This window comes from Solanum verrucosum, unplaced genomic scaffold (genome assembly GCF_900185275.1).
Source record: "Solanum verrucosum unplaced genomic scaffold, falcon-dt-bn FXZP01000752.1, whole genome shotgun sequence".
Lineage (NCBI taxonomy): Eukaryota > Viridiplantae > Streptophyta > Magnoliopsida > Solanales > Solanaceae > Solanum > Solanum verrucosum.
In genome coordinates, this window is record NW_026020710.1 from 60,360 (window position 1) to 84,606 (window position 24,247).

The 24,247-nt window shown below is 34.1% G+C and overlaps 1 pseudogene; it reads right to left on the bottom strand.

The window, feature by feature from the left end:
• Positions 1 to 225: 225 nt before the first annotated feature.
• LOC125812459 (sesquiterpene synthase 9-like) lies at positions 226 to 3,564 on the bottom strand (annotated as a pseudogene).
• Between the last annotated feature and the right edge of the window lie 20,683 nt (positions 3,565 to 24,247).

The following is a 24,247-nucleotide window of genomic DNA, read 5'->3' on the forward strand; positions in this document are numbered from 1 at the left end:
ATAATAATGAAGGATACTTTAGTCAATTTAATGATTATTGCACGATACAATCAACCAAATGTGCTATTAAACCAAAACAAACGATACAATTTATTTAAAGTATATAATTATAAAATAATGTAATACAATACAATACAATACAATATAATATGCATCACATATAAATAAAAGATCTTCAATTTATTGTATGGCTGATTTTGCTCCAATTCCTTGATGGTGTAATTTCATAATGATTTTCATATTTTGATAGATTCAACTAGTAACAAGCTAATCATATTTTTTAGTTTGCCTTTGGAGTTTGTATATGCATCTTCTTCTTTGTATAACATGTCCATCACACGTGCAAAATTTAAAACTCGTTCAAGGACAAATATTGGCACTTTAGTAGGACGGAGAAGTTCTTTGTTTACATCCTTCCATCCATTGATGACTTCTTTATGGTACTTCATGTATGCCTCTTGCTTTGAAGCTCCATATTCTTTCATGTAGCATTCAATAATTGAAGCTACATGTCCTCTTTCTTGTTCAGCCTACATAAAATAAATATCAACATCTTCAGTATAACTAAACTACTATAGTTTTAGCATTTCCTTTTATCATATTGTAAGATTCTTAGTTAATTCTTAAGTCAATTTAATATAAATCCACTATATACAATTTATTCCATCTGTATGCTTATGGAGGTATATTTGAAGCAAATCCGAACTGTTCTATATATTTTGTTTTTCGTGCTATTAAGAATTTACTACGTATATGGATTATAAGATGGAGAAATTGAGATAAATAGCCATTCAAGAAAATTGTAGCTAACAAATACATGTGTTTTGTATATTAATATATAATATATATTGTTGATACATATACAATCCCCTATTACATGTCATATTTCACTTTTTGAATGTCAATTTGAGTAATCTTAAAGAGTTAAAGAGTGAATTGTATTAATTTAATATTTTAAAATTATAATTTAAATATTCAAAAAACTACATTAAAGTACTTCAAGATACCATTTTCCTCATATTAATATGGTCAAAAAATATATCTCAAAATATTGATAAAAAATTAATACAATTTAAATCTCAAAAAATAAAACATGACAAATTTAATGAAACGAAGGGAGTATTTTTATTATTTTTTTCAATCGGCTAAATGTCTAATTTGCCCTTGAGAAGTTATACTTACTTCATGTCCAATAATATCGTCCATTGCTCTACAAATCATTGAGGATGCTCGTACAATCAAAGGCTCATTCATTAACCATTCATAAGTCTGTTTGGGTATAAATTCCTCCATACCAACCAAGGAAGAAGCGGTTGCCATAAGACAGCCAGAGCTTACAAGTGCATTCTCCAAGTGCTCTTCACATTTTGGAATACAGCCACCATCTAACCATTGGGCTTCCTTAAAATAGGCACTCACCAAATTCTTCATCTAAAAAGAATTAATTAGAAGTATTGTTAGCTAGATAATAATTAAGTCGCAAAAGTATTCATTTATTTTCTTGAATTATACATAGGGGTGGGGAATGAGAAGTGGTTAAAGGGAATTCATTACAACGTGGAAAAATTCAGACAGCCATCCAATTGGACTACTAAAATTCCGCATATTACTTAACTGACATATTTATGTGGTTGGTTAAGCAATAATATTACCTCTTGTTTTGCATAGTATACACGGTCTGATTTACATTCTTTGGCCAATACTTGTTCCATTTCACTATAAACGTCTAGAAGAGCTTCATAAGCAGGTCTTAGATATGGCTAGATTGAATCGATTGCAGTGATATCCCATCTGAAAATTACAAACAAATCGATTTAATTTATGTCTTGTACATTAATTTCACAATAACAACATAAATACATGTTTAATTTTTCATATTCATTAATGAGGGATTGTAAAATAAGAAAGTTAATTTACTTATAAAGTTTGTGTTTTATACCTTTGGATTGCATCGGTGAAAGATGCAAGTTCATCAAGTGTTCCATAAGCATCATATGTATCATCAATAATAGAGCTCATCTTTAGTACTTTAGTCATCATTGTTCTAGCACGATTATATTTAGGCTCAAAATACATTCCTAGTATCCAAAAGTAACACTCAACCAATCTGTCTCTTACATGTGACAATTTGTTTGCAAAATCCAAATCTTTCCACCACCTATATCATAAGATCGACGATTTAAATAATATATAATTGTATCATATATGAAGTAAGTACATACATAGATCAAATTATATAGATATCTTTATACCTTGTAAGCTCACTAAGCTCTCTTTGGTGCATCTTTTGTAGCATGTTGAAATCCAATTTTGCAAATTTCAAAAGAAAATTGTCGTGTGCATCATTGTTTTCATAGGTGGATATGTATTTCCTAGCTCCCATCCTTGCTGCAGTCTTGTGAGTAGGTTGGCTTAAGGTTTCAGTAATTTGAACCTTAATCGAGTCATTGTTCGAGTTGGAGAGCATAGATTCGAGATGAGTGATAGTAAAGATAAGAGCTTCTTCAAGAATTTCCTCCCCGCGTACTCTCAGATGTACTACTTCATGTAGACTCAATAATCCTTGAACATCATCAGTAAGGTTTTCTTTGAATTTTCCATCATGATCTATGAATTTCTTGAAGACATCTACAGATTAATTAATATCGTCTTTTGATGTTAGCAGATATAAAGAAATTTAATTTGTTACAAACCGTAACTAGACATAAACCTTCGTAAGAGTTTTTTGCTGCCAAAATTATTTACTCTGGTATTCTTTCCGTTCCAATTTATGTGATATAATAATTTGATTCAGCACAGAATTTAAGAAAGAAAAGAAGATTTGAAAAACGTGTACATGTGATAGTATTTGTGTGGCAGTAAAACTTTTGAAACATGCGACTTTAAACATGCCATAATATTTAATTTGTATTGTTATAAAAACTTAAATGCAAATTGTTGTTCAACATGCCATAACATTATATACCAAGCTAATTAGAAATTGATTTTTATTGTGACTTAACAAATGTAAAGATAGAGCACATTTACCAGAAGAGATGTAATGTCCTTGTTGCCTTAGCAGTCGAAAACGAAGAGCAACAACGTAAAGGTTGTCATCATTATTCTCACTCTGTAGTTGAGAATCAAAAATATTTTGAATGGATGTTTCGATTTCATTATGGAAATGATATGCTACTCCCAATCGTTGGATTGTGTCTATCAACACAAGTTTTTGAGTGCTATTATCACAGGTTTCCATCAAAATTTTCCTGAATATTTCTTTTAACTCATCAACTTCAAGTTTCTCTTGGGTACTTATTTCCTGCAGGACATCCAAAATCAGTAAATGTCTTGCAGCATACTATATTAATTAATCGATTAAATATTATGTACGTTAAGTTTAGACAAAATAGTAAAAAAAAAGGTATAACATGCAAAATTAATTAGCAACAATATAATAAGGAGATTTTAAAGAAATAGTATGTGTTAACTCACAGGAGTATAAGAAAGGAAATGATATCCCCAAACAGTTGAGTGAAAATTAGCTAAGCGACGAGACTTATTATTAGGAGAAGTAGTAGCCATTGCTTCACTCTACTCTTTTTTTCTTATCGAGATTTGTGGCTTTAAGTTGTGCTAATAGGATCACCTATTTATAATGTACGTACTAGTTACTACCACTTATTCTAGTACATTATACATATCAATCAATGCTTAGAGTCATCTGTCTTTTTCTTTTAAATGACATGATATAAACATTGCAAAACATTAGTTAATAAGAATTTAAAGAAAAATTAGTGGATTCTTGAACATGATGAACTGTTATTATTTATGTTGTTTCGAAGAAATTTTCATTAGAATGATATTAAAGAGGAGTTTTTTTTATTTATTGAAATTGAAAAGGATGGTTAATTATGCAACAATTACAATAACATATCTGATATCATCTCATATAAGTGGAATTTGAGAAGGATAGGATGTATGCAGGCCTTATTTGTATCTTTGTCTGATAGAGAGGATGTTTACGATAGATCCTCGAATCAAGAAATCGTTCTTCAAAACATGGTTTGAAAGTATTGTAACAGTAAAAAGATATGATGAGAATTATATTTAAGAAACAAAAATATCGACAGTCAAAATATTAAAGATAATCAAAGTAAAAGAAATAACCATAGTTATAAAATTAAAGAAAAAGTAAATGCTAGCATAATACTAACAGGGAATAATGGTAAGGGGATATATAGGGGGTCTAGATTAGAACCTTACTCTACCACTAGCAAGAGATACAACGTTTGACAATATACAAACAATATACGAGTTCGAAGCTAAAAGGGCAACTTTTTTCTTTCAAAAAGCTAAAACAGCACATCAAAAAAAAAATTAACCAAAAAGGCAAAATCGCTCCGTCAGGAGTGATTTTCTTCTGAAAAAATTGACGTTGTCCGTTAAAAAAAAAAAAAAATCGCTGCCTTAGCAGCTTTCTCCTTAAAAAAAAAAATCTTTTTTTCTTCAAAATCGCTGCGATTTTGGTTAACAATAGGCATGAATAGGCATTTTTATATTATTAATAATTAACAATAGGCTCATATATGCATTTTTATATTATTAATAATTAACAATAGACATGAATAGGCATGAAAATAATAGTACTAGGCATGAAAAACGCTGCCCCTGCAGCGATGTTTTTGGACAAAGCAACGATTTTCAATAAAAAAAATTAAAAGAAAAAAAGTTTTTGGACAATTTTTAGTCATTGTGTTAGAGGGAAATCGCTTTGTCAGGAGCGATTTTGCCCTTTTGATTTTAAAAAAAATTAATGTGCCATTTTGAAATTTTTGACAATTTTTTTTACCTTTTGGCTCCGAACTCAACAATATACTCTAATCATCGATCTCCATACTCTCCTATCTAATGTCATATAGCAATGTGATATAATTGTGTTATATCCTATCTAATCGTCTTTTCCTAATGAGATGTAATTGTGTTACGAGACTCATTAGGAGAAGCAGCAGCCATTGCTTCACTATACTATTTGTTTCTTATTGAAATTTGTGCCTTTTAATTAGAGTCCGGAGTCAAAAGGGCAAAATAATTTGCCAAAAATTCCAAAAGGGGACATCATATTTTATTTAAACCAAAAGGGCAAAATCGCTATTGGCGAAGCAATCTCCCTCTGACACATACTGACGCCGTTTACTCTGTTAGAACTAAAAATTGCTGCCACGGTAGCAATTTTGTCCAAAATTTTTTCCACTAAAATCGTTGGCATAGCAGCGATTATTTAACTCCAATTTCTTTTCCTCCAACTAATATCACTGCTATGACAACATTTTCGTAGAAAAAAAATTTACAAAAAAAAATCATGAAAATAGCTGCTTTGGCAGATTTTTATTGAAAGTTTTTTTTTAAATCGCTGCTTTGGCAGCGTTTCTCTTCAGAAAAGAAAAAAAATTAAAAGTTTTGCTTAAAGTTTTTTCATAAAAACGCAATTTTAAAAAAAATACAAAAAATAAGAAAAGATTTTCAATTTTTTTTTAAGGAGCAGCGATTTTCCAGAAAAAAATAGAATTATTTTCAAGAGAAACGCTGCCAAGGCAGCGATTTCAAAAGAATTTTTTCTTAAAAAAAATGCCAAAGCAGCGATTTTCATGAAAAAGTATTTATTTTATTTTTCTATGAAAATGCTGCCATGGTAGTGATATTAGTTGGAGGAAAACAAAATTAGAGTTAAATAATCGCTGTTGTGCCAGCGATTTTAGTGAAAGAAAAGAAAAAAAAATTGGACAAAATCGCTGCTAGGGCAGCAATTTTTATTTTTAACGGAGTTAATATGTGTCAGAATGAAATTGCTCCGGCAGGAGAGATTTTGGCTTTTTGGTTTAAAAAAAATATGATGTACTCTTTTGAAATTTTTGGCAATTTTTTTTACCCTTTTGGCTCCGATCAAACTCTTTTTAATCAAGTTGTGCTAATAGGCTTTGATGCCCTTTGTATAGGTTGGGTTGCTGGATACGGGATCCTCTGTCACACCCCGAGCCTATACCCTGGAGGTGGCCGGCACTTGAAAACCATTGCTGGCCCCAAGCGAACCCTTGGTCTGGCTTCTGAACTCAGCAGAAACCTAACTCAACTGAATAACTCCATGCAATGCAAGGACATAAAACAACTTAAATGATACAAATCTGGCGAAAAAGGTAACTCGAGTCCTAAAATAACATATTTACATATACATAGATGAGAGACTCAATACTAACTGACTGACTGTCTATGAAGCCTCTATAATACTGAGATGGATGTTGGGACAGACCCCGCAACATCCTAACAAAACAAAACTAGAAACACAAAATAACAGAGTCCTCCGGAATGCAAGGAGGCTCACTACTGACTCTGAAATGCTCAACTGGATCAACGGCGTGTCGGGTGCTGATCCTGGGTACCTGCGCCTGCATCGTCATAAGATGCAGGACAACTGGCACCAGTACATTGAATGTACGAGTATGCAAGCTGGAAAGCTAAGCAACATAGGCTAGAAGGAAATCTGGAAGAAACTGAATAACTTGCCTGGCTCAACTCAACTCAATCCTGACTGACTCATTTCAATATAATGAATTTAAAACAAGTGCAATATAAAGAAAAGCTGTTTAAAACCTGGTATAAACTCTGTGTGTATACAAAGATACACTAAGCCTGAGATGTATATAGAAATACAAATGAACTGATGTATATAAAAATACAATAACTGTTGTGGGAGTTTCTCTAACCGACAATCATCACATAAGAGCTGTAATGATGATACAAAGATTGACCTCACGCTGCCAGAACATCCTATACCCGACCAAACGTATAAGACTTGAACTGCCTAATGGATCCACTGGTCTATCTGGAAAAGGATTCATCTAAAAAGTATGTTCCTTTTCTAGCCATGGTGGCTAACATGGTTCTATGGGGGCTGTGGGTTCCTTGAACGCTCCCCCAACTCGGTGCTCGATACTACTCCAAAAAATGTACTGACTTTTATGTTTTAAAACATATTCCTTCCTGCTGATTTGAGATAATTACTCAAAAACTTAGCTCAAAGGCTATCTTGGAAATCTCAGTTTCCTCTTTTGCTTCATTTAGAAAGTGATAACTCTTTTTCTGAAAAACTAGCCCGAAGGCTCTTTGGAAATCTCAGTCTCCAAAGCTTGTTTAAATGTGAAAACATTTATAAACTTCTTTGGGAATGCATAGTCCCCATATACTTCTTTGAAGAAAAGAACTTCAAACCTTAGCTTTTCTTTTAAAACAACCTCTTTCTTTAGTTTGAGATAATTACTCAATGCTTAGCCCAAAGGCTCTTTTGGAATCGATGTTCCCTTTTCTTGCTCAAATGTGTAAAAACATTTATAAACTCTTAAGGAATACTTAGTTCCCTTATAACTTTTGAGAAATGAACTCAACTTTATACTCTTGACTCAACTTGAAACTCGATACTCTTTGTTTGACCTGAAACTCTATACTCTTTGCTTGATTGGAAACTTGAGCCTAAAAATGAAGTTAAAACGTTCATTAAAGACTCTTGCTTGACTTACTTCTTAACTTCTAAGCTTGGCTCTAACTTCACTTAACTTCTAACTAACTCTCCTTGAATTGGGATTATGAATTCAAGGTGTTTGATCACATGTTATGGACGAGTTCTTGACGTTTAAACGTACCTTGGGGGTGTTGGAAACAACTATGAAACATAGGTACAATACCTAGGAACATGTATGAGAAAGCGGGGAAGGAATGAGAAGACTTGGCGCTCTTGGCGATCTGAGAGGAGCGGAGCGCCAAACCTCAAAGTTTAGAAGGATCTGGTTGGGGCTCTGGTAGGGGCAACGCCCCAAGGGCTGGACCTCAGAGTCCCTCTTGGGGAGCGCTGGTTGGCGCGACGCCCCAACCCTTTTCCCCGAAAACTTGACTTTTCTCCTTCATTTTTCCAACTCTAAACCTCCCTTACCTTCAATGGTTTCAACCCCAAACACTAAGGATCATAAAATCCCTCAACATACACTAGATTCAACTCAAAAACACCATCGGAAACATACACCAAACAAACAAGAACTACAACACAACACAACTACAACTTCAACAATTCCAACCAACAACTTCAACAAACATATTCAATCTTTTCTCGAAATTAAACGAGCTTGGCGTGTAGGGGAAAGAACCAACCTAACACTATGAACTCACATACCTTAATAGGGATCACCCCCGACGATATCCACGACGATCTCTACGAAGGTGCTTCTTCTTCTCCTTCTCCTTCTCCTCTTCTTTCTCTCTTCACTCACAACCCTAACTCTCACTTTAAAAAGGAAAAACTGATTTAAAATCAGTCTAATACCTTAATATATATCCAAAAGAAAAGGCTAGGAAAAAGACCAAAATGCCCTCAAAATTTCCGGACGGATTCCCTGCCAACTGCCCAACTTTCAAAAGGTATAACTCGCTCATACGAACTCGAAATCAAGCAAACTTGCTGGGGTTGGAAAGACCATTCCACGAACTTCGCAAACACCACTGGAACTACACATAACGCATCTTGAGCTAGAAGTTATAACTGCTCAAAGTTGGCCAAAAACTCACTTTTTCCCACACTTAGCCAAATTTTCAGATTTTTAAATTCTTTCAAAAAAATGAAAATTTCTAATTCTAAGCCTCTTAAATTATTTCACATTGCCGGATGTTACAATATCTCTCCCTTGGGAACATTCGTCCTCGAATGAGGTGACTCTTACTAGGCTAAGGGTGTAAATCAAACTCAAACACCCCACAAGCAACAATGCCCACAATCCACCTTGATAACTCAAAACACCATCTCCCCCTTGTTCAAAAGCCATTATTGCTTATGAACATTCTATCTGTAATTCCAGCTAAATAGGGTCTGGTCTTCCTCACCTTTTTCCTCTGGCACTAATGATGGGTCAAACCCATTCATCCTCACTATTCCTCCTTGTGGAATCCATTTTAGATTCGGATACCCAGTATCTACTCAAGAACCAAATATCATAACTGGGCAATAGTCAATTTCTTTTTCCATTCCTGAAAGCTTTCCTCATAAGCTTTGGACCATTGAAACTTCGTTGTTTCCGAGTCAACATGGTCAAATAAAACCCTTATCTACTAGACCCCTTTAACTGTTCTATCAACTCTTTCAACTCTGTTGGTGCCATTCCATAAGGCAGAAAAGAGATAGGGCAAATATCTGGAATGATGATCTATGCCGAAATCTATCACTCTCTCAGGAGGAATTTCGAGTAGGTCATCAGGAAAAACTTCTAGAAACTCTCTTACTATAGGAACTGACTGAAAATGAGGTATCTCAACACTAAAGTCATTAACTCGGACTAAGTGATAGACACAACCCTTCGAAACTAAATTTCTCACCTTAAGGTACGAAATGAAATGACCCTTAGGCCCTGCTGTACTACTACTCCACTCTATAACTGGCGTATTCGGAAACTGAAACTTAACTGCTCGAGTTCTACAATCTATCGATGCATAACAAGCATGAAGCCAATCCATACCTAGAATGACATCGAAATCTACCATGTCTAACTCAACCAAATTAGCCATGGTGCTCTTGTGATTGATAGAAATAGGACAATCACAATAAACTTTTCTGCTAGAATAGACTCCCCAACGAGTGTAGAAACACAAAAGGGGTTCACAAAGTCTTTTAGGAAGAACCTCAAACTGATTTGCAACATAAGGAGTTACAAAAGATAAACTTGCTCCTGGGTCTAGCAAAGCATACACATCAAAAGCAAAGACTTTGATCATACCAGTAACAACATTTGGAGAATTCTCTTGCTCATGGCGACTGGTGATTGCATAGAGGCGGTTTACTCCTCCACCAACACTATAAGTAACTCCTCTAGGGGTCGTCCTGTCTGGTTGAACAACTGAAGAAGACTGAGCTCTATTGTTCCATTACCCTGCCTGTTCTCTGGACACTCTCGCATGAAATGTCCATTCTGTCCACACTTGAAACAACCAATGGAGCTCTCTCGACAAATACCTGAGTGGTTCCTACCACACTTGGCACAGGCAGGAGGCTTACTACCCCCTTGTGCCACACTACCCTGTAGATAACTAGGTTTTACTCTGACATTTTGCCCATAGTACTCACTCTTGTTCTGAGGTGCAGGTGTACTAGCCGATGATGGAGCAGGTCCCTTCTGTTTCTGTTGGAAAGACGAACGGTTTGCATCACTTTTTGCTGTCCGGACCCGTTCCCTGTCTTAGCTTTCTTGTCTTTGAACTCCTCCCTATCCCTCAACTTCTCTTCCACTACCAACTGCACATAGACCATCAACCTTGATATGTCCATGTCCCCGATAAGCATTGCAGCTCTACCTTCCTTGCTCGACCATCGAGACAACCCAGCTACAAATAAACTCATTCTACTCCTCATGTCCGCAACCATCTCCGGAGCATAACGGGATAGTGAACTTCAACCCATACTCAAGAACACTCATAGACTCCTGCTTAAGCGTGAGGAACTCACGTACCTTGGCCTCTTTTAATTCTCGAGGAAAGAAACACCCCAAGAAAGCTTTCTCAAAATAAGCCCAACTCGCAGGTGGTGCATTCTCAACTCTGCCACCTTTCCACTGGTCGAACCAAGTTCTAGCAACATCCTTCAATTGATACGCAGCTAGTTCGACACGCTCAATATCTGCCATACGCATCACATCAAAAATCTTCTTCAGCTCCTCAATGAAGTACTCTGGATCCTCAGTAGTGGTTGAACCCATGAAGCTCGGAGGATTCATCCCCAAGAACTCACGAATCCTTGAAGTGTCAGCTTCTTCATGTTGAGCTCCCTTTTGCTGACCAATCTGATTAGTTACAGCTTGACTCAGAATTCTAATTCCCTCTCTGAACTCGGCATTAGAAACTTCCCCTTGATGTTGTATTCCCGGTGCATAAGGTAACTTTTTCTCATCCACATAACGTCTAGGAAGACGCCCTCTGCCAACTCTTCGTGGAGGCATGATTATCTGAAAACACGCGCAAGCACGGATTAGAAAGAAACTTTTTAGAGATGAACTCTAACGCACGAGATAAGTGTGAAAGAAATGAGAAATCTTCCTAGATGTTGCAGCCTCCCAATTATAGATGTGGTGTGCTTCACACCGATAACCAGGACTCTACAGACACGACTTCATAGACTCCCTAGGACTCTGGAACTTGCTCTGATATCAAGTTTGTCACGCCCCGAGCCTACACCCTGGACGTGGCCGGCACTTGAAGACCATTGCTGGCCCCAAGCGAACCCTTGACTTGGCTTCTGAACTCAGTGAAAACCTAACTCAACTGAATAACTCCATGCAATGCAAGGATATAAAACAACTTAAATGATACAAATCTGGCCAAAAAGGCAACTCCAGTCCAAAATAGCATATTTACATATATACATAGATGAGAGACTCAATACTAACTGACTGATTGTCTATGAAGCCTCTATAATACTGAGATGGATGTTGGGACAAACCCCGCAACATCCTAACAAAACAAAACTAGAAACACAAAATAACAGAGTCCTCCGGAATGCAAGGAGGCTCACCACTGACTCTGAAATGCTCAACTGGATCAACGGCGTGCCGGGTGTTGATCCTGGGTACCTGCGTCTGCATCGTCATAAGATGTAGGCCAACTGACATCAGTATATTGAATGTACGAGTATGCAAGCTGGTAAGCTAAGCAACATAGGGTAGAAGAAAATTTGGAAGAAACTGAATAACTTACCTGGCTCAACTCAACTCAATCCTGACTGACTCATTTCAATATAATGCAATTTAAAACAAGTGCAATATAAAGAAGAGCTGTTTAAAACCTGCTATAAACTTTGTGTGTATACAAAGATACACCAGGGGTGGCTCAACATAATTTGTGGCCTAAAGCGAAATTTTTGTTAGAGGCCTAAAATCTATATAAATTTTATCTATATCTATTTATTTTTCTAAATTTCTAGACGTAAATTACTACTTAATATCTTTTTATAAATGATTTTTCAAACATTTTTTTTAATTATTAGTTTTAAGTAAGATTTTATCAATTCAACATTGAAAAACATTCTTTTATTGAGACAATTATTATATGAATTATTAACACAATTTTATAAGTAATAAGTTGATAAACTTTAAAGATAAGAGTTAGAATCGTAGAATTTGATTCAAAAAGTTGATAACTTGGTATACCTACTTTAATATGAAAATTAACAAATAAATTAAAAAGAGAATTTGTAATGCACTTTGTTCAACACTTTTCGATTATTGATTCATATTTTTGAGAGTGTATTACTCTAACTATCAAAGATGTGAAGAAATAGAGTGCAAAAAGAGTTACAAAGGATAAATAATGTGAGTGTTAACGAAGAAAATGTAAGAATCCAAAATAATGTTTCCTTAATTTCTTCTATTTGAATGGGGTTAAGATACATAATTTTTTATTTATAAAAATTTGAGGCCCCCAATAAGGCCAATGCCTAAAATTTTATAGGCAAGAGCCGATCCTGAGATACACTAAGCCTGAGATGTATATAGAAATACAAATGAACTGATGTATATAAAAATACAATACTTTCTGTGTATAAAAATACAATAACTGCTGTGTATGAAAATACAATAACTGCTGTGGGAGTTTCTCTAACCGACAACCATCACATAAGAGCTATAGTGATGATACAACGATCAACCTCACGCTGCCAGAGCATCCTTGTAACATCCAGCAATTTGAAATAACTATGGAAAAGCTTGAAATTTGGAAATAGTCATTTTTGGAAAAATTTAAAAATCTGGAAAATTGGCTAAGTGTGGAAATCGGTGAGTTTTTGGTCAACTTTGAGCAGTCATAACTTGCAGCTCAGGATGAGTTAGGAGTAGTTCCAGTTATGGTTTTGAAGCTTGTGGAATGATCTTTCCAACGCCGCCGAGTTTGCTCAATTCCGAGTTCGTATGAGCGCGTTATGCCTTTTAGAAGTTGGGCAGTTGGCAGGGAAATCTATCCGGAAAATTAAGGGCATTTTAGTCTTTTCCCTAGCCATTTCTTTTGGAATTATATGGTGTGTTAGGCTGATTTTGGATCATTTTTATCCCATTTTAAAGAGAGAAAGTTAGGGTTCTTGAGAGTGAAGAAGAGAAGAAGAAGAGAAGAATAAGAGAAGAAGGAGAAGAAGAAGAGAAGAAGAGGAGATCAACAAGTTTCCGTCGTGGAAATCGTCGGGGGTGATCCCTATCAAGGTATGTGAGTTATTTGTGTGGGTTGATCCTTTCCCCCACACACCAAGCTCATTTTATGATTTGAGAAAGGATTGGATATGTTGTTGAAGTTGTTAGTTGTTGTTGATGTTGTTGATTGTGTTGTTGTTGAAGTTCTTGTTGGTTGTGGGACATGATTTGGTTGTGTTCTTGAGTTGAAATCTATTGTATATTGAGGGATTTTGTGATCCCTAATGGGTGGGATTGGAACCTTTGAAGTAAGGATGGTTTAGAGTTGAAGAAAAGAGGGAGAAAAGTCGAATTTTCTGGGCTAGGGATTGGCGCGTCGCGCCTGCCAGCGCGCCCCAAGAGGGGCTCTGAAGCCCAGCCCTTGGGGCGGCGCGCCACTCAGAGAGCCAGCAGGTGACCTCTGACCTTTGAGGGCTGGCGCTCCACGCCTTGCAGAGCGCCAAGGGCGCCAAGGTTCCCCCATTCTTTCACACTTTCTCATGCATGTTCCTAGGTGTTATACCTATGTTTCATAGCTGTTTCCAACACTCAAATGTACATTTAAACCTCCCGAACTCATCTATAAACATGCGATTATATGTCTTGAATCCATAATCCAATTCAAGGCGAGTTAGTATCAAAGTCAAGGGAAGTTAGAGTCAAGTCAAGTAAAGTCAAGTAGTAAGTTCAAGCAAGTCTTTAAAGCTTTTCAAGAGTCGTTATTGAACGTCTTAACGTCGTTTCAAGTTTTAGGTCAAGTAAAGAGTTTAGAGTTCCAAGTTAAGTAAAGAGTTTCAAGAAACGGGTATAGGGTCTCAATCTAAGTGAAGAGTCTCAAGTTTCAAGCTAAGACAAGAGCATAAAGTCGAGTCCATTTCTCTAAAGTTACCAGGGAACTATGTACTTCCCAAAAGAGTCTCTAAATGTTTTTTTTACATTTAAGTAAGAAAGGAACCATGTTTTCCAAAAGAGCCTTTGGGCTAAGTTTTGAGTAATTATCTCAATCAAAGAAAGAAGTTAATTTAAAAGCATGAGCCAAAGTATTTTTGGGAGTAGTATTGAGCACCGAATTGGGGACACGAGTTCATATTAACTCAACTCTCCATAAGAACCATGCGCCAACATGGGACTTGACATATCATTATTTTTAGATGATCACGTAAGATTAGGCAAGTGGATCCACTAAGCAAAAGTAAGGTCCTATATCACGGCAAGGTATAGGATGGTCCTCGGGCAACATGAGGTAAGATGTTGTATCATCACTAGGGCTCATAGTGGTGGTTGTCGGTTAAAGAACCTCCTACAAAAGTTATATTACTTTTAAATAATTAAAGTTGAGTTTGTTATTGTTTTATCATTAACGAGTTAAGTTGTTTACATTGTTTTACAAGCTATTTATGTATTGCATGTGTCTTATTGCTTTACATGTTTGAGTTTAGTTGTTCATGAGTCGAACAGAGTCAAGGTAAGTGTTCTCTTGTACTCCTTTCAAGCTTAAGTTGTGGTTCAGCTTCACAGCTCGCATACTCGTACATTCCATGTACTGATGCCAATTGGCCTGCATCTTGTCATGATGCAGATACAGGTACCCCGGATCAGCATCCTGCACGTCGTTGATCCAGCTGAGCACTCCAGAGTCAGTGGTGAGCCTCCTTGCATTCCGGAGGACTCAATTATTTTGTGTTCTTAGTTTTGTTCTATTAGGGTGTTGCGGGGTCTGTCCCAACATCCATCTCAGTATATTAGAGGCTTCATAGACAGTCAGTCAGTTAATATTGAGTCTCTTATCTATGTATATATGTGAATATTCTATTTTGAGACTCGAGTTGCCTTTTGGCATGTTATGCATCAGTTAAGTTGTTTTATAACCTTTCATTGTATTGAGTTGTGCTGTTGAGTTTAGTTTCCGCTGAGTTAAGAAAGTCGGGCCAAGGGTTCGCCTGGGGCCAGCAATGGTCTCCGGGTGCCGGTTCCGCCCAGGGTGTAGGCTCGGGGCGTGACAATCCTATACCCGGCCAAAGGTATAAGACCTGAACTGCCTAATGGATTCACTAGTCTATCTGGAAAAGGATTCATCTAAAAAGTATGTTCCTTTTCTACCCATGGTGGCTAACATGGTTCTATGGGGGCTGTGGGTTCCTTGAACACTCCCCCAACTCGGTGCTCGATACTACTCCCAAAAATGTACTGGCTCTTATGTTTTAAAACTTATTCCTTCCTGCTGATTTGAGATAATTACTCAAAAACTTAGCTCAAAGGCTATTTGGAAATCTCAGTTTCCTCTTTTGCTTCATTTAGAAAGCGATAACTCTTTTTCTGAAAAACTAGCCCGAAGGCTCTTTGGAAATCTCAGTATCCAAAGCTTGTTTAAATGTGAAAACATTTATAAACTTCTTTGAGAATACATAGTCCCCATATACTTCTTTGAAGAAAAGAACTTCAAACCTTAGCTTTTCTTTTAAAACAACCTCTTTCTTTAGTTTGATATAATTACTCAATGCTTAGCCCAAAGGCTCTTTTGGAATCGATGTTCCCTTTTCTTGCTCAAATGTGTAAAAACATTTATAAACATTTGTACCTGATGTTTGTCTATCAGTTATCCTTCTTTGATGAGCTTTTGTGTCTTTTATGTTATTGTGTTAGCTGGAGCTTGAGGTACTTGACTGCATGTAAGTCCCCCATTTATTTTTATCTGGATACAGCAGTTAAATAGATGTTTACGAAAGTTTGAACTGGATATGAACATCCTGAGTTTGGCGTTGTGATCACTTGATCTATCAGTTATAAACTCCTTTTTTTCAAGTCAGCCTCTGGGAGTTATTTGTGTCATTGGCCTCTGATGATATCACAATGACATTCATACTGCATCAACTGTTAGTGCATAAATTCTAGAATTGCTATTTGCCAGTGATAAGTAATTCTCAAACTATCTAAAAGGATATATATATCATGTACCTTTTTGTCACTTGCAATGAAAAAAAATGTTTAACTGGCCTCATGGAGTATTTTTACTGTTGTTTTCTGGCCAAATGCTTCACTAACTTCCTTGTGGTATCTGAATGTCCTAATCACTATTGCTTGTTCCACTACCTTCTATCATTTGATCCTGCTCAGTATTGAAATATCTTGGACTAGGAAATATAGTGTGTTGGGGATGTGGTGATGAAAGAACTAGTGGATGGATCTATTGATTTACTTGTTATTCTTGTTACTGTAGCATAGGTGTGAACTTTGATATCCTTTTATTTTGCTTTTTGTTTGGTATTTTATCGATTAGTGACTTGAAGAATCATTGGATGAATTAGACGTAAGATTTTCTTGGAATATATTGATCTACTATTGGTTAGATTGGCTATGTTGTATAGAGATAGCTGAGGATTATCTCGCTTAGCTTTTCATACAAGTAGTTGTAATATCCCTCTTGAGGTTAGGTTGTCTTTACCTGATTCGGCCTCACATTTGGCCAGCTTTTATACCTATACAAATATCATTATATAAAGTGGTACGATGCCAGCCAATAACTAATCAACACAAGTGCAAATTGAAGCTGACTCTATTAGTATGTTCTTTAGTGCAATGAGGCAGTACAGCCTAGAACAAATCGTCTTCAGATATTTTTATAGTAATTGTTGATAAGTTTTCTATTTATAATAATCAACGATACTTAAGTAAATTTAATGATTGTTGAAAATCAAACAATAAAGTGCTATTAAACAATGAACGATACAACTTATTTTAACATTATAATTATAAAATAATATAGTAAAATAAAATACATTATACATCGCATATAAGTAAAAAGATCTTCAATTCATTATATGCATGATTTTGCTCCAAAAACTTGAGTGCAGGTGTGGGCTACTATGTTAACTGAAGTCGACTAGACTATTGTCTTGTGTTAGCTAAAGTCGAATAGGATAAAAAAAGAATAGTCTTTACAATATCCTTTCTTTTACATAATAAGAAACCAAATGCTTGGGGTCCATGCCGTAGAATTCTCAAGTTAAAGAACAGGAGAAATCAAGGATTCTAGTAATGATTCGAGTTCATGCTTTTTTATAAAGAGAAATAGAATTCTCAAGTAAAAGAATGAGAGAAATCAAGGATTGTATTAATGATGTAAATTGTCGAGTACATGCTCCTTATATATGAGTTAATTGTAGAGTCCTAGGCTAGCTATATTTAAAGTTCTACTACAATATAAATATACAATTTTCAAGAGGGAGGTTGACTACTATTACTACAATTATAACTTATTCTAATCGACTGACACAAGACATAGTAGCCTAGTCGAGTTTAGTTAACACAATAATTCAATCCTAATATGACTCTTATTCTATAACAGTTAACAATTATACACATTGATTATACAACATGTTTCCTTTTCTTCAGCTTCCCTTATCTTCAATAGGTGACCCCTCTTATTTTGTACCTCGGTGAATAATAAATATGGTAGGGATCAAATCTAATTTCCCAAATCAATGCTCACAACCTTTAGTAATGGCTGATAAAAAAACAAAAAAACAAAACATTATTGGAGTAAAATCCATGTGTGGACTTGGATTTTGATGTATAAATATGATAAAAATAGTCCTAAATGTATTCTAAAATATGATTATTTAGACCTAAGTTATATAAGTAAAGCAATCGTAACTTTTGCTAAAATATGATCAATTTAGCGTTAGGCCTAAATTATTTAAGTAAAGACAATCGTGACTTTTGCTGTCAAAATAAATTGAGGCAGCATCTACAACTACTTGGACTAATCAAAGATATTGTAGGATACTTTCCATAGTTTATCGAATAAAATTTCTTTTTCTTCAATCTTCAATTCTATATTCAAAGTTTTTAAAAAGCTCTTTCAAGTTAGGATTAGGAATTTTGAAATCAGATTGCATTTTACAGAAGTACCTTTGTGTAATGCACTAATTACATTTTGAAATATATCAAGGACCAAATAAATTCAAAATCAACTCATACATTAAGGACATTTTTGTTCATTTTCTCTAGACATCGAAAATGCTTCAAAATTTTATGCAAAGCAAGTTGTGTGTATGATTTTTTTGATCCAATTCCTGCTGATTGCTCAAGTGATGCTGCAATAATTTGCATTTGGTGATGGTAGTTTCTATACCTTTGCTCCACCAAACAACACAAATTAAATATTTAAAGAAAAAGAGTTTTAGTTATAGTATTGTCAAAATAAATATTTTTTATGCTATTGGATCACTTTTAATTTATATAAGTTATAGTAGTAGATAAGTTGTCTATTTTTAAAATATAACGGATATCATATGTATAGGCTTGTCTGTAAATATCCTTTGAACAATTTGATAATCTTAAAAAAGATTTTTACGGTGACAATGTTGATAGTTTAGGTATGAAACTCACACTCTCAATAGTTAATTTAGGCATGAAATTCAAAAAATGGGGATAGTTTAGGTGTGTTTTTGACGCTTATCTCATAAATAAATAATTCTTCAATTAAAACAAGTGGATTAGTCTCGTTTGGACAAGATTTGATTAAAGTTGAAAGCACTTTGACAACTATTATATCACTTGAAATACTCCCCAAACTAGTCCTACGTCAAATTGATCGATCAAGCAATATTTTAGAAGGAAAAAAGAAGAAGAAAGGTGACAGTATTTCCAAGCTTCAAAAGGTTCTTAATAAGTGAAAGAGAAATGAATAAGACAATGCTTTAATTTTGGTCTAACTCAACAAGAAAATTAAGCTTCATTTGTTTGCACTTAATGGTTCGAATCTATTTTATTAAGATTTAAACACTTATAATGAATTTGAGAGATAACATCAAAGATGGTCACTCAACTATCAACTCTTTTATCAGAAAGTCACTTAACTTTAGTTTTTAACTCAAAAGTCACTCAACTATAGACTCTTTTATCAGAAAGTCATTCAACTTTGATTTTTAACTGAAAAGTCATTCAACTCTGGATGTTTTACTTACAATGTTACTCAACCTTTTATTTTACGTTTTCCCCCCAAAATTATTCTCTTTATCTCTTATGCATTTTGTTTTATGCATTTTGTTTTACTTACAAAGTTACTCAATTATGCATTTTGTTTTACTTACAAAGTCACTCACCTTCTATGATTTTAAATTTTCATTCTTTGCGGTCCAATCAAAGTTAATGATAATACACCAAAGGAGACCTAAAATATCTTGTTGAGTTGTAAAAAAATAAACCACATGGTCTTATTCATTTCTCTCTCAATTAGAACCTTTCAAGCTGACGCAGGGTGTGTTAAAAGTAAATGTCTTTTATGAAAAAATATTTTTTAGAAAATTATTTTTATGGAAATAAATTGATTTTTGATTTGTTTTTTGTATTTATTAGGTAAGTGAAATATATATTATTTTAAAATATTTATATATAATCTAAACCAAATACTATGAAAGGTGGGATAGGAGTAAGAGTTGGTGGTGAGGGTAGGGTTCAAAGATATGATGTGATGAAGGATGGAGAGGCCATAATCATATGAAATATGACTCGTAGAACTTATTTATTTTTTAAATTTTTTAATCAACCGAAATGTAAATATTGACAATCACTTTTTGAAAGATATTTTCCTCAACACACCCTTAGCCACAATTTGGATATATTAGTATTCCCTCTATGTCATCTCATGTGAAGGTGTAACTGTTTTCTCCTCCATTTTAATTTTTTTAATTTTTCAAAAATATTTTTGATCATTAGTTATGTTGGCTTGCAATATATTTTGTGTTGTTTTTAAATATGTGAATTTTGCTTTTAAAACTTTTGATGAATGTCACGATTCAAAATTTTCATGTCGTGATGATACCCATGTTCTCAACTGATAGGTAAACCAATCTACTAGTTTTACCAATTTAACTAAATAATTAAGGTGAAAAGATAAACAACAAGTAAATCTCAAACACTAAGTCATTCATAAGTACGAAATGCGGAAAAACTAAAATACCACCCAATATTTTGGTGTCATAAGTACAAGAGCTTCTAGAATACGGTGTAAATCTGAAACCAAAATGATAAGTCTAAATGTAAGAAATATCCTGTCTGAATACTATAACAACAAAATAAATAATAAGATAGAGGAAGATGTGGGTTGCGGAACAGCCAAACAGCTCACCACAACTCCAAGATACTCCAAGCTCTCGTATTCGAAATCGAATCTGCACCACAAAAGAGTGCAACAAGTGTAGTATGAGTACGAAGTCATGTGTACTCAGCATGTCTCATAAATCAACAACGAAAAAAGTAATGACAGAGTATATAAGAAAATCATCCTTTAATTTTACAAGTCTACATTATACTTATCAGTCAAGTTTCATCAAATAGGGATAATCAAAGGTCACGTAATGTCCACCACCGAATAAGCACACAATCAAATAAGAATAAAGGATGTAATGAGATGCAATGCAATACAACACCATGAAATGATATGCCTCAGATGTCAAGTACTCTCTCAACCGTATATACACGATACTTCTTGAAAAGATTGAGAGTTTGTACCCATGGGAGACTCGTGAGGTCCATATACCGACACAAACTATCTCAACGCACTATCATAAAATTAAACAATCCCTAGCACGGACAGTCTCCAATGCACAACTTATAATCATAAAATTGAACAATCCTAGCACAGACGATCTCCACGTGCCCAACTTATATTCAATCTCATGTCAATGAATGTGTACAATATGATATCAATAACAAGGGATGATGATGCATTTCAATCAATCAAATATCAGTATGATATATAATCACCTCAACTATCACAAATATACAGGTTCATAAAGAAACACAATAACACAAAAGAAACCAAGTCAATAATACATCAACTAATGCCCATATGCGTGGGCATTCTCGAATTACAATCCGTCATTCTATAGTAATAAACTTTCCCTTTATAACACCGGTACTCATACCAATACCCATCACATCATTGGTACGAGACCCCATCTTTCCCCTTTACCCATTGTCTAATACATTTTTAATTTTTAATTAGAAAAATGTCCTTCAACTAAGTTTGAAAGTCTTAACATACCTTGAATATCGAACACGTGTCACAAATCCTCAAGATTTTGCCTTTCCCTTTCGTAAGCTTCAGAATGTCCCCAATCTATCAAATAGTCATTATTCGTAAGTAAACGAATCTGTAGACTTTCATATTACTACATGTCTAGTCTAAACTCAAAAAACTTACTCATATCTCTAATCAATCTCCTAATCTTGGTATAATTAATATGCCAAGTCTCATATTTTCAAAAATTCAAGCCTAGGGTTGAGTCATAATTCCTTCAAATAACATAATCTAATGGTATTCATATAACTTATGCTTAATATTCAATGGTTGCAAGAATCTCGACAGAAACTAAATGAAAATTTAACAAAAAAACTCTAATCTTTCATGGCAAACATACTTCAGTTCCTTTTAAAAATGTATCCTCCTTTATATAATGAGTCAATCATACTGTATGATTACTCTTTCTTAATTAACAACTAACTTATCTTCCCAAAGAACCCATCATGTGTTAATAGTGTCAAAATTTTCCAAAATTTGATTTTTTTTTTTCCAACCGACATCTTAATACCATAAATGCATAGCCATAGAGGGTTAATCACTAACCTCTCACTGACTCGTTGGCAATAATAATTACCACATATTCCTAAACCATTCAACTCATACTTGAATGACAGATTTTTCTTTTTACCTGGCAAATTTTGTGCTTGTTCTATTAATACGATGTTTCTCTTCGTCGTGTGCAGAGATAATATTGGGGTAGGGTTGGGATAAGATTTTTCAAGCCCATTTAAAATTAGAGAAACTTTTACAAATAGTCACTATAATAAATTTAATTATGCTCCATAACTATAGTTTGCATATTTATGAGTTGTAGCTAAAATTTAAGTTATCTCGTTTGTATAATTCGCGGATTTGTATAAATTCACAGGTTTGTATAATTCGCGGGTACATTTGTATAATTCAATTATTTTTGTATAAACTCGAAATAATGAATTTATACAATTACAAACATCAAAAGTGTAAACAGTTATACAAATTATATTATACAAAAGTTATACAAATTATATTATACAAATTCCGAATTATACAAATGTGCGAATTATACAAAACTAAAAAGCTGAGCTGCGTAATTATAGCTAAAAGTAGGCCGCGAATTGTAATTAAGGCAAACTATAGTTATGTTAAGTAATTAACTATTATATGTTTGCTTATACGCGTAATTTTTCCTTAAAATTAAGGCTTATAAGCCCGGTCCATATAAGCCCTTGGCCCTTGAGGCTTGATCGGGCGGGTTGGCCCATGGGCCAAAACTATTTGTTTAAGGGTAGCTTACAATAATCTCACTAGTATATAATCTAATTACTTAAATACACACTATGTTGTAATATTATGAATCTTACCATATTTTGGTACGTCCAGATACATGTATCTCGGAATATATGGACTCAAAATTAGGTTAATATGTTCTAGATACACTCTATCCAAGTAGAATCACATGTATCTGGGATACATAGATAAATCTTGCGCCCTTGCCTCCCTCCCATCTTACTTGTCAATCTTTTATCTCGCTCGCGTATCTGGTATGCGAGATACATGCTAATGACACTAGATTTTTTTGCTAGTGTTATTGAAACAACACCATTGTTTGCTATATTTGATTTGAAAATCTTCTCATTTTCTTGATGTTATAGAATTATAAGTTTGAAAACAAGAAAAATGAAAAAAAGAAAAAAAGAAGGGCTAGCCCGCCCCAGCCCTTGGCCCTTCTAGGGTTGGATTGGGTTGAACATTTTCAAGCCCTTCGCCCTTCCAAATGAAGGGCCGGCCCGCCCTAGACCTTCAAATTACTTGGCCGGAGAGGCTTGGGCCGGATGGGGCTAAGCCAACTCTATAATTATTAAATAAATAAATTGTGCACTAGGCCCATTAACCATCAATAAATTAATTATTTAAAATTATTCATTAATTAAATAGCCAAAGTTAAATTAATAGTTCAAAATTCTCATTAAAAATTTCATGGAAGGATCTTTTATGAAAAAAAGGCTCTCCTACTCAACAAGACCTAACAGATCGTTACAATTAATATGTACCAAATTTCATAATTAAAATTAAGTATTTTAACTTTTTGTAATTCAAATCATTCACATAAATTGAAATAAAAATATAACTTTTATAAATTGTATTTTATTACTCTATCCATTGTTTTAACTTAAATGTAAATAGAGAATTTGAAGTTGAAGGACTAGTTTGAGGGGTATTTCAAGTGGTACAATAGCTGCCATTTATAAAAATTCAAAGTGCTTTCAACTTCAAATTCTCATTTTTTTGAACTTCTATTAAATATTGTCCAAATGGGAACAATCCACTTGTTTAATTTTGCTTTAGAGAAAAAAATTAGTATAATCTTTTTATATTAGTGGTCGTTTTTGGGCCACATAATTGTGGTTAGGGGTGTATATGATTGGGTTGATTTGAGTTTTTTAACTATTAAATTAAATTATTTATGTTAGATTTTTAAATTTATAAACAAACCAAACTACTAAAACTAGGATTTTTCAACTGTAGTTTTTTTTTTTCCAGTTTTTTCTATAAAAACATATAATTAAGTTGTGCTCCAAATATTTCTTTAGTCATACCAAAATATAACTATCTAATAGCTTAAGAAAATATCACAAAATATGAGATGAGTGATGACACTAAAATTTTCAAACAAAAAATAATAAGGAATTTTCAACAACCATATGATATTTATATATTTTCTTTTTTGGGTTCACAAGGTTGTCCCCATAAGCCTCACATCTAAAAAGTACTGTACTAAGATTATGAAGTTGTAAATGTTAATCACGTTGACAAAGACACTCTTAAAATTCAGACGAACTCAATAATTTTTATTTTTATTTTGTATTTGTATTAGGACATTTATTAAATATATATAAATATCTAATTGTAAATTTACTAAAAAATTGATTATAAGTTTAATGATAAGTCTAAACTTAAAAAT